The 12,985-nt window shown below is 41.3% G+C and overlaps 1 protein-coding gene across 9 annotated transcripts in view; it reads right to left on the reverse strand.

The window, feature by feature from the left end:
- LOC109373985 (dystrophin-like) overlaps positions 1–12,985 on the reverse strand; it is a 606,466-nt gene that overhangs the window by 113,182 nt on the left and 480,299 nt on the right. The gene's annotated exons all lie outside the window — the stretch shown is intronic.

Consider the following 12,985-nt stretch of genomic DNA (forward strand, 5'->3'; position numbering starts at 1 on the left):
AAGTAGAAGTTAAGAGTTAAAAAAAAACAACCTTTAGATGGACAGTCCAATATGATGTATGTGTGTGTTAACTTAAGCTACACTGCAGAGGAGGTCAGTTATCTTAATCAAGAATGCACACTCCAGGGGTGGCTGGCCAGCAATTAATCAAAAAAACCTCACTCCAGAGGCGGCCACTGGAAGTGCTTCAGCTATATTTAGCTCTTATTACACCAGGGGTTTCATTAATTATCCTAATTAATGTCAAATGCATTTGCATTGGTGATATTAGTGGTTTGCAAACTGGGAGACTATCTGAAAAGGTTTAGAAACATTCCTTGCCCTTACATTAACAGGGTGTGAGAAGAATCTAGTAGGACCTCCGCCTTTAGACATGGCACCTTAGGCTGGATTCCAAGATGTCCAGCCGGGGTTCACTGGATTCGCGACTGCCTCAATTAGATGGTTGACAGACTCCTGCTGTTATAGCAGTGGTTCTCCAACTGGAATGTACATCAGAATCAACTGGAGGGCTAGCTAAAATACAGACTCCCAGGCCCCACGCCCAGATTTTTCTGATTCTGTAGGTCTGGAGAGGGCCTAAGAAACTGTATCTCTTTAAGAAATTGCCAGGTGATGCTGAATGAGAACCAATGTTTTAGAGGACTGTGGCTTGTATGGGTTGTGAGGCTCTTAGGTCAAACACTTGAAAAGGCAGAGCTGTGACTTCCTTTTGCCTTTGGCACAGGTTTTATGATTGTTTTGTACCCTGTGGCTAATAAGTGTTTACATATGACAGAGTTTGTTCTGAGACTCGTTTTCATTACAAACTGGTAGCCAAGATGTGGATAAGTGGACAGCCCTCATCTACGTTTAGCCATGGGTGGCGACCAACACCTACCCAACAGAGAAGTTGTGTGGGCCCTTGTTACCCAAAGTGTGCTTCAAGGACCGATAGCATAGCATCTCTTTGGAGCGTGTTAGAAATGCAGAATCTCAGGCCTCACCTGAATCTATGAATCACAGTCAACATTTTAACAAAATCCTCCCGGTGATTCATAGGGACCTACCAGGGCATTCGGGCCTTCCATTGTACATTTCAATAAAGCTTTTTGTTCCATGTTCTAGTTCAAATACAAACTCTGTATAAAGACCTGTGTTGTCCTCTGTTTTTCTACCTTTCTACATTCCATTTTGTGGTCCTTCGGGAGATTATACAATGACTATTATAATCACTTAGACCAAAAACTCACCTCTGGAATGTATTTGTGGGTCTCTTCTTTATGATGACCACCAATAAAAGTTATTCAATAAACTAACTGTTTAAAAATATCTTGAAAGGCTCCAGATTCCTTCTCCTTGAAGTGAATTCACTTATCCCTGGCCGTTGTTTCCCCGGTGAGTAGAGCTTGATTTATCTGGGTCCCTTGGATTGCCCTTCATCCTCACTGCCTCAAGGGTTGTGGTTCTTCCTTTGTCTATTTTTCCTAGTCATCATCGTTTATCTTTTTGTGTGGTCTCAGGTAAGTCACAGTATGAGTTGTCTTGGGACACTAATCCATAGGAAACTAATTCCTGACTTGCTCTCCAGATTGGTGTCACACCATTCATCAGTACGATCAAACTTTCCCCATACTCGCTAGTACCGAGTTCCTTCACACGCACTCATGAACAAGCCCCTTTGGTTCTTTATAAAATAAACAATAGAGACACAGAAATGCACTTCTAGTCAAGCACATATGACTTTTCCCCCAACACCAGCCTGTAGCAGCTTCCAAGGACTAGGCCTCCAACTCCAAATTTCCTTTCACGCATTTCCTTATAGGAAAGGGTGGCGCGTGAAGTATGTGCCAATCAAACACCTTCACAGAAGACACTGGCCAAAACTTGCTCTTCTTTTCCCTTTCTTTCTAATCCTCCTTTTCCATGGCCTCTTAACTCATGGGTCTTGTTTCCTACTATCTTCCCTTTTTCATAAAGCTAAGATCTCTTATGACCCCAAGTCTTCTCCCCTTTCCGCTTTTCCTGGTTCTATTTAGAATTTAGAACAAATGGTCTAAATTAGGTCACAGAGGCTTCATCCAAATCTCACAGTTCATATCAAGAATTGGCAAATTCTAGGAGCTGGAGATCCAAGTGGGAGAGGCAAGGATGATCTGATTCTTTCAGGGTGTGGCTCCCTGTGGAATACTATCGGAGACAGGCATCTGAAACATTCCTTCTCTAGCAGTGCTCGAAGCTTCCCTAGAGCAGTTCAAACTTTGTTCCCTTCCAAATCCTTCTAACTGTGGAACATTCCGCCTCGAGTTCATCTTCCTTGACACCCTTTTTGGCATACCCCCAACCCACTGCAGCGAACAAGCATTCTGCCACCAGTTTTCTAGGGACTAGTTTCTCATACAGGGATCTGCGAAGGCCAGATAAAATGAGCAGGGAAAACATTGAGTTTTCATCATACTGCAACAGCAGCCATACAAACCTATATCCAGTAACCGTCAGTGAATTGCAACAGGGTTCCGGTGCCCTGAAAGTCCTACTCAAGATAGTTAACCATCTGTGTTGTTTGAGTCTGCATGTGTTGCTAGGAATCTGTAGCACCACTCCCTCTGGCTTACAGCTGGAAGAGATAAGTCTCCGCCTTGTGAAAGTGTGTAGGATGTACGCAGAAACCTCAAGATGTGGTACAGCTGTGGACAATGTAACACTGTCCTGGGCTGAGGCTGGAGCTGACCCTGTAGCTGAAGTATGCATGCAGAATAAAGCTAAAGCCCTCACCCCCACCCTCCGTGGGAGGCTGGCCTCCATTTTCCCTGGGAGCTGCCTTTCCAGGACTCTGATCCAAGTTGTAATGAGTTCACTAGCTCTCACAACTGGAACTTGAGGAGAGAGACTATCCAAGAAATGAGTTTCACAATGTTTCCATGGCAGCTGGTAGAAAGCGCAATTCAGGAGGATAAAAATGCTGAACCATACATTCCTCTTCAGGACTTGAATTATTTTATTCAGGGCTTGTTCTAACCTAAAAATAGAGAAATCTAGAAACTTACGGAACAAGGGCAAACATCAGACCATCTACCTTTTTAAAGTTGAATCACCAGCTCCTGGAGTCATGGTCCATTGGCTTTTAGTTTGAGGCACAAAACAATAGGTGTGTTTGGGGGTTTCGCCCCTTTGTTTAGCCTATGAATTTCTCTTGACTTTGGGAAATATTTGTTTTACAACTTTTACTTTCATTCCGTGGAAGGTAGTGGTGGAAGGTATCAAGTCTGAGTCACAAGTCTACCCGTTGGACATGCTCTTGCAAGCACAGTGAAAAACCCCTCAGCATTTTAAAGCCATTGGAAAATACTACAGAAATAAAACATGAAGCCCCTTCATTTCAATTCGACAGCTGGTTTTTGGCTTTTAATTATATTTTTAAAATCCTGCTATCTATGACTGAACTGAGGTTTAGAATTTAAAACAAGGCATACTGAAAACAAGTCCAGCTTTCCAATGTTTCATGGAGGCCTTTTGGAAAGGTCCAAAGTTTCAGTATGTTTATCTGTTAGGTAGAAAGGATGATAATGACCTCATAAACTTAATGAGTGGAAAGAGCTGATGGCTAAAGATTATTCCAACAGATAAATTAGTGGTATGGTCTTTGTTTCTTCCTACCAACTCTATTTCACAGAAAAGAATGTAGTCTAAATCACTCAGGTGACCATGAATGAAAAATAAAATTTAGAGGAAGTATGATAGTTTTTTTGGTACAGTTCCAACTTCAGTGCTTGGCATACAGTGTGAATTAAACTGCTACTGCATGTCTATTTTAATACTTTTCCAAATTTTCCAAAGAAGCAACAACAAGGCAGTCTCTCCCCATACCTCTTCGATTATAGGAAGGTGGTAGATTTTGAAATATAATCATGTATCTCTAATTACCCAGCCTCACTCTTCCTATAGCATTCTAATGTACTCCCCACACGGCAAGTATTATTCTTGCCAGCTCAAACTCACTAGAATAGAGAAGAACCATGGGTCTTAAATGAGGCTTGAGATAAGCTGAGTAATTTAAACCAAGACTGGCTTGAAAGCAAATTAAGCCAAGATGTCCAGGCTTCAGAAGTTTTAGAGTACAATGTAGAATTATTGGGGCCCCTTCAAGAACTCTTTAAGAACAGGGAAGATTGCTGGAACATGTCTTTAAAGAATTAGTGGAGAGAGAAGAGGTACATTAACACATTATATGTGGCCTATAATTTTTTAGATATATTGGAGGCTTTTTAAACTCATTAAAGCCTCTTCATCAACACAGAGTTTTAGTTAAATGGGAAAAAATAAACCTACTCAGAGATAAATAGGAATTATACATTCATACTTGCATGAACTGCAGAAAACCGAATCTATGAATTTATAATTACTATCAAGTTATGTTTCCAGATGTGAAATGATATTATTTATTCGCCACCAGTGACTCTCTAGAGTTCTTCGAAAAAGTGAAAAGGGGAAACAATCAAGTATCCGGTGTGGCACAAACGTGGAAGTCTTAGAATTGTGGAAGCAAGAAACAGGTTATAAAGCAAATACAAAAAATAAAAAATTGAGACATTCAACTGTGAAACCAAAGATATAAAAGACAGCAGAAAATTCTGCGTGTGGGTTGTTCAAGGCCTTTTTGGCTCCGTCCTCTTCCTTGGCCTTCCTCAGCAGAATTTCACTACTTCTTAGCAACACTGTTATCTGGGAGAGTTGAAATTGAAATTAGTTTTACTCATAGCTGCTCTGTTAAAAGGTTTGTTGAGAAAGCAGCTTCTCTAACAAAGGGTCAATATCAAGTTTTTTTGGAGGGAACTGTGTATCTTAAACACCATTTCTGGGACCCCAAAATGGGGAGGGAGTGGACTCATATCAACACTACTACTGTGCCATGTTCCTTGTAATTGCCCTTCAAATCAGAAAGAATTTGGCTTTAATTCTCAAAAACTTGCCCCCCCCCAAAATATATGTATTTATATATTATTATATAGAATACTAATACTTAAAGACTAGGCAAAACTGGTTTGTAGCCTCTTTTTTTTTTAAAGACTTTATTGGGGAATTGGGGACGGGAACAGTGTTGGGGAAGTGGGGAAGTGGAATATTGTATTTTTCCAGGACCCGTCAGCTCCAAGTCAAGTGGCTGTCCTTCAATTTAGTTGTGGAGGGCGCAAGCTCAGCTCCAAGTCCAGTCGCCGCTTTCAATCTAGTTGCGGAGGGGGGTGCAGCCCACCATTCCATGCAGGGGTCGAACTGGCAACCTTGCTGCTAAGGGCACACGCTCTCACTAGGCCAGCGGCAGCTCAGCTTGGGTGCAGCTCACTGGCGCATGTGGGAATCGAACCGGCGACCCTGTTACTCAGAGCTCACGCTCTAACCAACTAAGCCACTTGGTTGCCCGGTTTGTAGCTTTTAAAAAAAAATATCCATCTCGCCATAATCCTTCCACCTATCCTTTCAATCCTTATCGAGAGTGCACACATAGGGAAACACAGGCCAGGCAGGCTTCTCTGAGAAAGTGAAGTTAAAGCAAAGGTCTGAAGGGTGATGGGACTTAACCAGGTGAAGAGTGGGAAGAGCACATCAGGATAAAAGGTCAGCACATGCCAAAAAGGCTCTTAAGCAGAGAAGAGGGTGGATCATTAAGAATCCACAGAAAGCTGATGTTGCTGAAATCAGAGAGAGCAAGGAGGAAGAATGGCCCCAGATTAGGCCTGACAGGCAGGCAGGGAACGGCCCATTGCTGAGCCCTGCATAGCATGTTAAAGACTTAGGTCTTGGAGGGTGGCCTAGGTTAGCTCAGGTGGTTAGAGCACAGTGCTCATAACACCAAGGTTGATGGTTCGATCCCCACATGGGCCGCTGAGATGCGCCCTCTACAACTAGATTGAAACAACTACTTGACTTGGAACTGATGGGTCCCGGAAAAACACACTGTTCCCCAGTAAAAAAAAAAAAAAGACTTAGGTCTTGGGACCTCCAGTTAAATACGGCAGATGGAACAGACGCGTTAATCTTTCCTTTTGTCTGAAACTCTACTAGGATGACAGAAATAGAATTAAAAATGACATCTACCCCAAAGGAAACAGACAAAACTGGAGAGGAGATGAGAACAGACCAGAGCTCCAGCATCTTGGAAGATGATCTGGTGGTAACTGATTTAGACCAGAAAAACCCCAAGCCTAAATGAATGTGAGGGAAAGAGGGGGAAGTTGGGAATGGGGGGTGGCTGCTTTAGTATTAGTCAATTTATAGAAGAAGTATGCCCATTTATACAGCCAAGCAGTCTCAGAAATTAGAGGCTCCAGCTCCTCTGAGGGCTATAATGGCTGACAATACAAGGATTGGTTGCAAGTCCGAAACACTTTCTCCCGCACCCCACAGAGCCCAGCACCCTAGCCACCTCCTGCTTCACCCTGACAGAAGGCTGGAGGGGTAACCTCAGGAGAGGTAGGGGCATCAGGAATCACCAAACTTGGGGGATTAAGTGCTATCCCATACTGAATGCAGGTCCTGTAAATCCTTAACTGCATCCCCTACTCCATATGTCCATAGTTAGTGTGCCTTTTTCTATTTTCTGTCGGCTCACTGAAAACGCTCTTGCACCCAAGCACTTCTTTATTTGCCATCCTTATCATCAGAAGGAACTTCAATCAGCAAGGTCACTCAATTGGTCCTCAATCTCTGACCAGCTTCACTTGTCAGCCACCTTCTTTGCCCAGCTGCCCAGCCACCTTCAGTCATCCAAATTACGATTCCCTTTCTTTGACTCAGAACCTTTACTCACTGCTCTCCTGTGTTCATCAAAGCTAACAAGGGCACCTCAACTCCTGAAAAGAACTAGTAGAACGACATGAACTTATAAATTTACCTGTGCCCTTCAACTCTATTCTATAGTTCATCAATTAACCAATTTTACCCCAGCCCCAGAAGCGAACACACCCCCCAGATTCTCTAGGGCAGAGACAGTTTAAATGTTACTCTTTATAACAAAGGTGAGACATTTAAAATGATCACATGTGACTTAAGTTTTATACCTTTGTACAGCTTTTCATATAACCAAATTCACAAATTTTTTTAAAAACTGTGCCCTAATTTTTTTGGATTGGAAAAGCATACCTTCTTTGTAATATGGTTGACATTATTTATTTCAAATCTACCTTCTCATAGTTGGGGAATTTATAGAAAACCTACTTTAATGATGACAATAAACAACAATAAAGTTCCTCGTTTCCTGTAATGCCAGCCTCATTTTTGTTGGTTTCCAGTTTTAGAATGAACTAGACAACATTCTCCTAAATTTCAGCAGTCTTGCCTTGGCCTCACTTTCTCAGCTTACTTTATTTCTCCACCCTTATCTCCCAAGATTTCAACATAGGATCCTTCCCTCATAATTCTAATCACTTTTCATTATTTCTCCAGTAACCACAGAGCAGAGGTCACAAACGGGCTGGATTTAGTCTGCAGACTTTCTGTTTCTGTGTTTGATTGGTTTTGGCTCACACAATGATGTTTAAAATTGTCGAATGATTTTGCCAATAGTTAAAAACCCAGAGATTTCCCATTGTATTGCTTCTGTAGAAGAACTTAAAAGACTTTCTCAGGGAGCTTTTCAATTGCCCCAGTGGCCACCTAGCCACCTTCAATCATTTAAATTACGTGTTTGGCCCCAGGAGACACTTGTTTTTAGAGTCTAGCTCAGCCAGACCACGCCCTTATTCTCCCCCAAACTTCAAGTCTACTCTTTTTCTTGTCATCTTTTTCTGGTCCTTGTCAGAACTCTTACTATGCAGTTCCTCCCCAAACTAGCTATTATCTGGCTTTCATTCAAATTATTCTATAGAAACAGTTCTAACTGGGTTTTCCAAAAACTTTCCAGCTATTAATTCTTTGGATTCGACCTTTTACTAATGCATTGAAACTAAGTTATTGTGACACCAAAATCACTGCCTTCATACACCTTCTTTTCCAGTACAAGAATGGATGGGAAGACAGAACCAAAACCAGTCAACTGATCATATTTCATTAAGTGATAATTACTTATACATTTTAAAATTATTAACATTTATCTAAGCACCTATTATGGGCCTAACTGTGTACTAAGCTCAGGGGTTAAAGATTCAGACTTGTAAAAAATGAGGGGAAAACCAAGAGGTAAATTATCCACACAGAAAATCAGCACATATTTCCTGGGTGTTTGTGATGTGCAAAGCAATATATACATAGAAAATTCTGGTTACATGATGTGGATGTAAGAAACATCCAAACCTGTGGAGAATTTTTATGAGTTTATTTCAGCCAAACTGAGGACAAGTGCCAAGAAACAAAATCTCGACGGGTTGGGTAAATGCTCTGGAGAATGGCAGCTTTGCAGCTTATTTTATACATTAGAATCAAAGGAGCCGTAAGGAGGGTTATATGAAACCCATTGGTGGTAGATTAAGGAGCAGACAAAGCCGGGGAAATCTCTGGGATTGGATAAAAAGGCAAAATAGAGAAATCCTTTTTTTACACTGGTGGGTACAGGAGAGTCAGTAATTAACATTTACAGCACAAAGAGATAACAATGAGGGGTTACGTGGTCTTCTGCTCTGGTGCAGTGGGTATGCCCTGAGGGCTCTGGAAAAGATTACTCTGACATTTCAAAGGTATGTTTGTTATCTTAGATGCAAAAAGACAATAGACAGGCTCACTTAAGGTAAAGATTGGCCTTTGTCAAGGAAGCTACAGGCCAAGGATGTGACTAACCGCCCTGACCCACTTTTAGTCATTAATTTTTATATTCAGACCATCCTATGTGGTTACTTTTGGTCTCTGAGTTTGGAAGGCCTGCCATGCGGGCCTCCCCTGAGCTTGTCAGGTTTAGTATGTGGCCCCCCTTTTTATCCACAATGAGCATACTTACATAAACATACATAAACATATAATGCAAAAAGACAGTCATGTATTTTTATATATCAAACACAAGAGTGTAAGCTGCACTTTAGGGTTAATGAATTGAAAATTTTCCATATAAGCCATGTTATTTATGGAACTAGCGATTAATTTCTAAGTTAGCCTGCAAAGGTTTATTTAAGGCTCATTTAAATACTCAATAAACAATAAAATATAAAATCTATAGCAATAATGATAAAAATGAATGTGACTAATGAGAAGCAGCCTTATCTTTTATTCTTATATGAGGAAGAAAAGATAAGAAAAGGAAACGAGTACTTCTGAAGAGATTGTGTTGTGTTTGGTTTATTGCACGGAGGACAATAAATGCTGGTGCACAATAAATGTGGTTTGAATTGAATGCCATTTTGAAAACTCCCTACTTTTACTAGGTTTTAGCTGTTGATGACGTTGATTTTACATCTGATTTTTCTTCAAATAAAAATTTCCCACAGCTAAGCGTGAATCATCTTTTCTTTTTAAAGATTTTATTGGGGAATTGGGGAAGGGGAACAGTGTTGGGGAATTGGGGAAGGGGAACAGCCAAGTTGTTGTCCTTCAGTCTTAGTTGTGGAGGGTGCAGCGAGCTCAGCTCCAAGTCCGGTCGCCATCCGGTCGCCCGTTGGCAGCTCGTGGCCACTCAGCTCAAGGTGCCGTGTTTAATCTTAGTTGAGGGGCAGAGTCGGGGGAGGCAGCCCCCCATCCCATGTGGGAGTCAAAACGGCAACCTTGTTGTTAGGAGCATGTGCTTTCACCAGCTGAGCCATCCTGCCACCTGTTGGCAGCTCAGCAGCAGCTCAGCTCTGGCACAGCTCACTGGCCCATGTGGGAATCGAACCGGTGACCCTGTTGCTCAGAGCTCATGCTCTTAACCAACTGAGCCCCCAGGGTGAATTATTAATGATTCTCTTGCTTATCCCTTACAGTCCAAGCTATGTGTATTTCTTTTTTGAAATACACATAACATAGATATCAAGACTTTCCCAAGATATAAAGGAGTTGGAATTTTAAAAAGAAGGAAAAAAGATAATCTAAAAAGAATGCTTATCAGTGAGAAAGATGACTTAGGTGTATTTAATTGTGGCAGATTCTGTAGGATGGATTACTCAACATGCATTTTCAAATACTTTCTCCCTGGCCTTTCTCTGCTACTAAGGGCTGCAGGATCTCAATACTTTCATCCAGCCAGGGATAGCCATGTGGACACAGCTTTGGCCAATGTTTGAGAAGATAGCTATAAGAAGGGTTTACTTTTCCAAACTGAAACAGAAAGAGCCTTAGAGGGAGAAGGCCCTTTCTCCTTCCCACCAGAAGGGCAGCAGTCATCATGGAACCATGAGGTCAAATGTCACTTGCTAAAGATGGTACAGCACAACAAACACTGGCTCAGATCTCTGATGGCATCAGGGAAGCCTTCCTTAGCTCTCTTATTGTCTCCAGACTTCTTGTTATACAAAAAACATCAGCCCTTATGTGGTTAAGATATAGCTGGTCAGATGTTTTATTACTTGAAGCAAAATGTATTTTTAACTGACAAGTTACTTGGACTGTAATCAACAAAATGTAGAATACCGAATAGAGAGCATCATCCATCATCTGCAATCCTCCTTGGGGTGGAGAAAACAAGCAAGCAGTAAAGATATCTTAGATCAGAGTTCGCCACCTTTGCTACCAGGTGGTGACACCCACGCAGGACAGATTTTCACAGTTAGTTTAATGTTTAAAACACTGTTATAATAGGGGGTTGTTAAAAACAAGGTAACGGGCCCAAAACGGAGTCGCTTCAGCTAAGCCCCACATCACCAAACCAAGATTTAACCTAATTATAGTTTATGCTCTCCCAGAAACGGAATTTGAAACCAGTCAATTAAGAATCACCTGATCTGGGGGTGACCAGTTAGCTCAGTTGGTTGGAGCGTGGTGCTGATAACACCAAGGTTGCCGGTTCGATCCCCGCATGGGCCACTGTGAGCTGCGCCCTCCTTAAAAGAGTCAACTATGCCATTGTAGCATGAAAGCAATGTGTAACCAATGACCATGGCTGTTCCCCAACAAAATTAAAAAACAACAACAACAAACAATCACCTGATTAGCACTAGTGAGGTGGTAATCTGCCTGACAGACCCCTGCCATCCCCTAAAGGAAAATGACCTTGCCACAACCAATCCGTTTTGCTATATGACTTCCTTGTTCTGCTCCTTTTTGTCTATAAAAGCCTTTCATTTTGTACAGCTCCTTGGAGCTCCTTTATATCTGCTAGATGGGATGCTGCCTGATTCATGAGTCACTGAATAAACCCCTAAGATCTTTAAAATTTACTCAGCTTAAATTTGTTTTTTAATAGGGCTTATATGATTAAAGCACTCTTCTAGACATAAATAGATCTGCAGAGGGTCTAACTAGACATTTGTTTTGAATAGGATGTTCACAAGTTTGATTCTGCCCAGATGTAAAATAAGGATTAAAATTTTTAAATATACAAGTTATTTCTCTGGAAATGAATGTCTGCCTATACATGAACACTTATAAGTAACTAATTTTTCATTAACTCTTTAGACATGTTCGTATTTTTGTCTCATCATTAATGCAAAATCTCCTTACAGCCAAGTAGCATTTTGCCTTACTCATAACTCTTAAGACAAATGTTATTTTTAAAAAAAAACAAAAAACTTTCAATTACTCAGAAGTTTTGAAACTCAAATTAAGATTTCTAAAGCTATCCTTTATCTGACAGTATAAGTTTTAGGTTCTGCTTGAAAATGATTTGCATCCTCTGTCCGCCTCTTTCCATTTTTCTGGTCCCCAATCTCCAACTCCCCCCAGTATCTATTCCCCTTAATAGCTTCATGAATAAAATGGATGCCAAAATGAACATCAGTGAAAATCTGACCTTAATTACCACAGAAAAATCAAATTAACCATTTAGCAAAAAAAGCAAACAAACCTTTTTTTGCAACATTTCTGCCTTAGGCTGGTACTTACACTTTAATCTTATTAGAGCAAATAAATTGTTTGGGGTTTTATTGTTGTTTCATTGTTGATTGAAGGGTGGAAGAAGAAAATCAGTTAAATCCTTAAGCATGAGTAATTAGTCCAAGATTTTACAAGCCAAGATATATGTATCTAGGAATGGCGAAATTTGCTCATTTCTGTTTTGTATACTTGGGGGAAGAGGGCAGGCGATATGACTCAAACTGCCCATGCGTCCAGAAGCCAAGTTATAGTATGATGTTCGTGAAAATGAAGCATGTGACCAAGAACAATGTTTTCTTTTCAGCATTATGTGTTAATTTTTCTGGAGACTACACACTAGCTATTAGATCCTGATAAAGATGCTAATACGTATGTAAATCGTTGTTTAAAAATACCAATCACATAGTAGCTACAGCTGTTAAAAAATTAATCAGTGGGGTGGTCGGATGGCTCAGTTGGTTAGAACGCATGCTCTTAACAACAAGGTTGCTGGTTCGATTCCCGCATGGGATGGTGGGCTGCGCCCCCCCCCTCCCCCCACACTCCGCAACTAGATTGAAAATGAAAACGATGACTAGACTTGTAGCTGATGGGTCCTGGAAAAACACACTGTTCCCCAATAAAGTTAAAAAAAATGTAGGTGACTCTTACTTCTGCCCTTTTTGTATCCAAGTATTCCCTATAAAGTCTAAGAGAAAAACAGGAGTGGTGGCCCAACAGCAAAATGAGTGCTAATATTCACTGAGTGCCAAGGGCAGATGCTGCACGTCCCTGATGCCATATACAATGCCCCGACTTCCATATTACCAACCTTATTAAAGATAAGGAACAGGAGGTTAGGAGATGTTTATGAACGTCCCTAAGATTACATCCCAGAGCCTGGATTCAAGGTCAGATATTTCTGACACCCAGAGTCCTTGATGGCCTTCCCCATTCCTCTGCAACAGTATAGGACAAGCGGGTCTTTGTTTGCCCAGGGTGTTTGTAATCCAAATCAGCATAAGGGTGATGGGCAGTACCCTCAACAGGACCATGACGCAGGACAGCAGGCAGAGGGTGGAGCAGTGGCGCTGATAGATCA

The sequence above is a fragment of the Hipposideros armiger genome, unplaced genomic scaffold, assembly GCF_001890085.2.
Source record: "Hipposideros armiger isolate ML-2016 unplaced genomic scaffold, ASM189008v1 scaffold_768, whole genome shotgun sequence".
NCBI classification, from domain to species: Eukaryota; Metazoa; Chordata; class Mammalia; order Chiroptera; family Hipposideridae; genus Hipposideros; species Hipposideros armiger.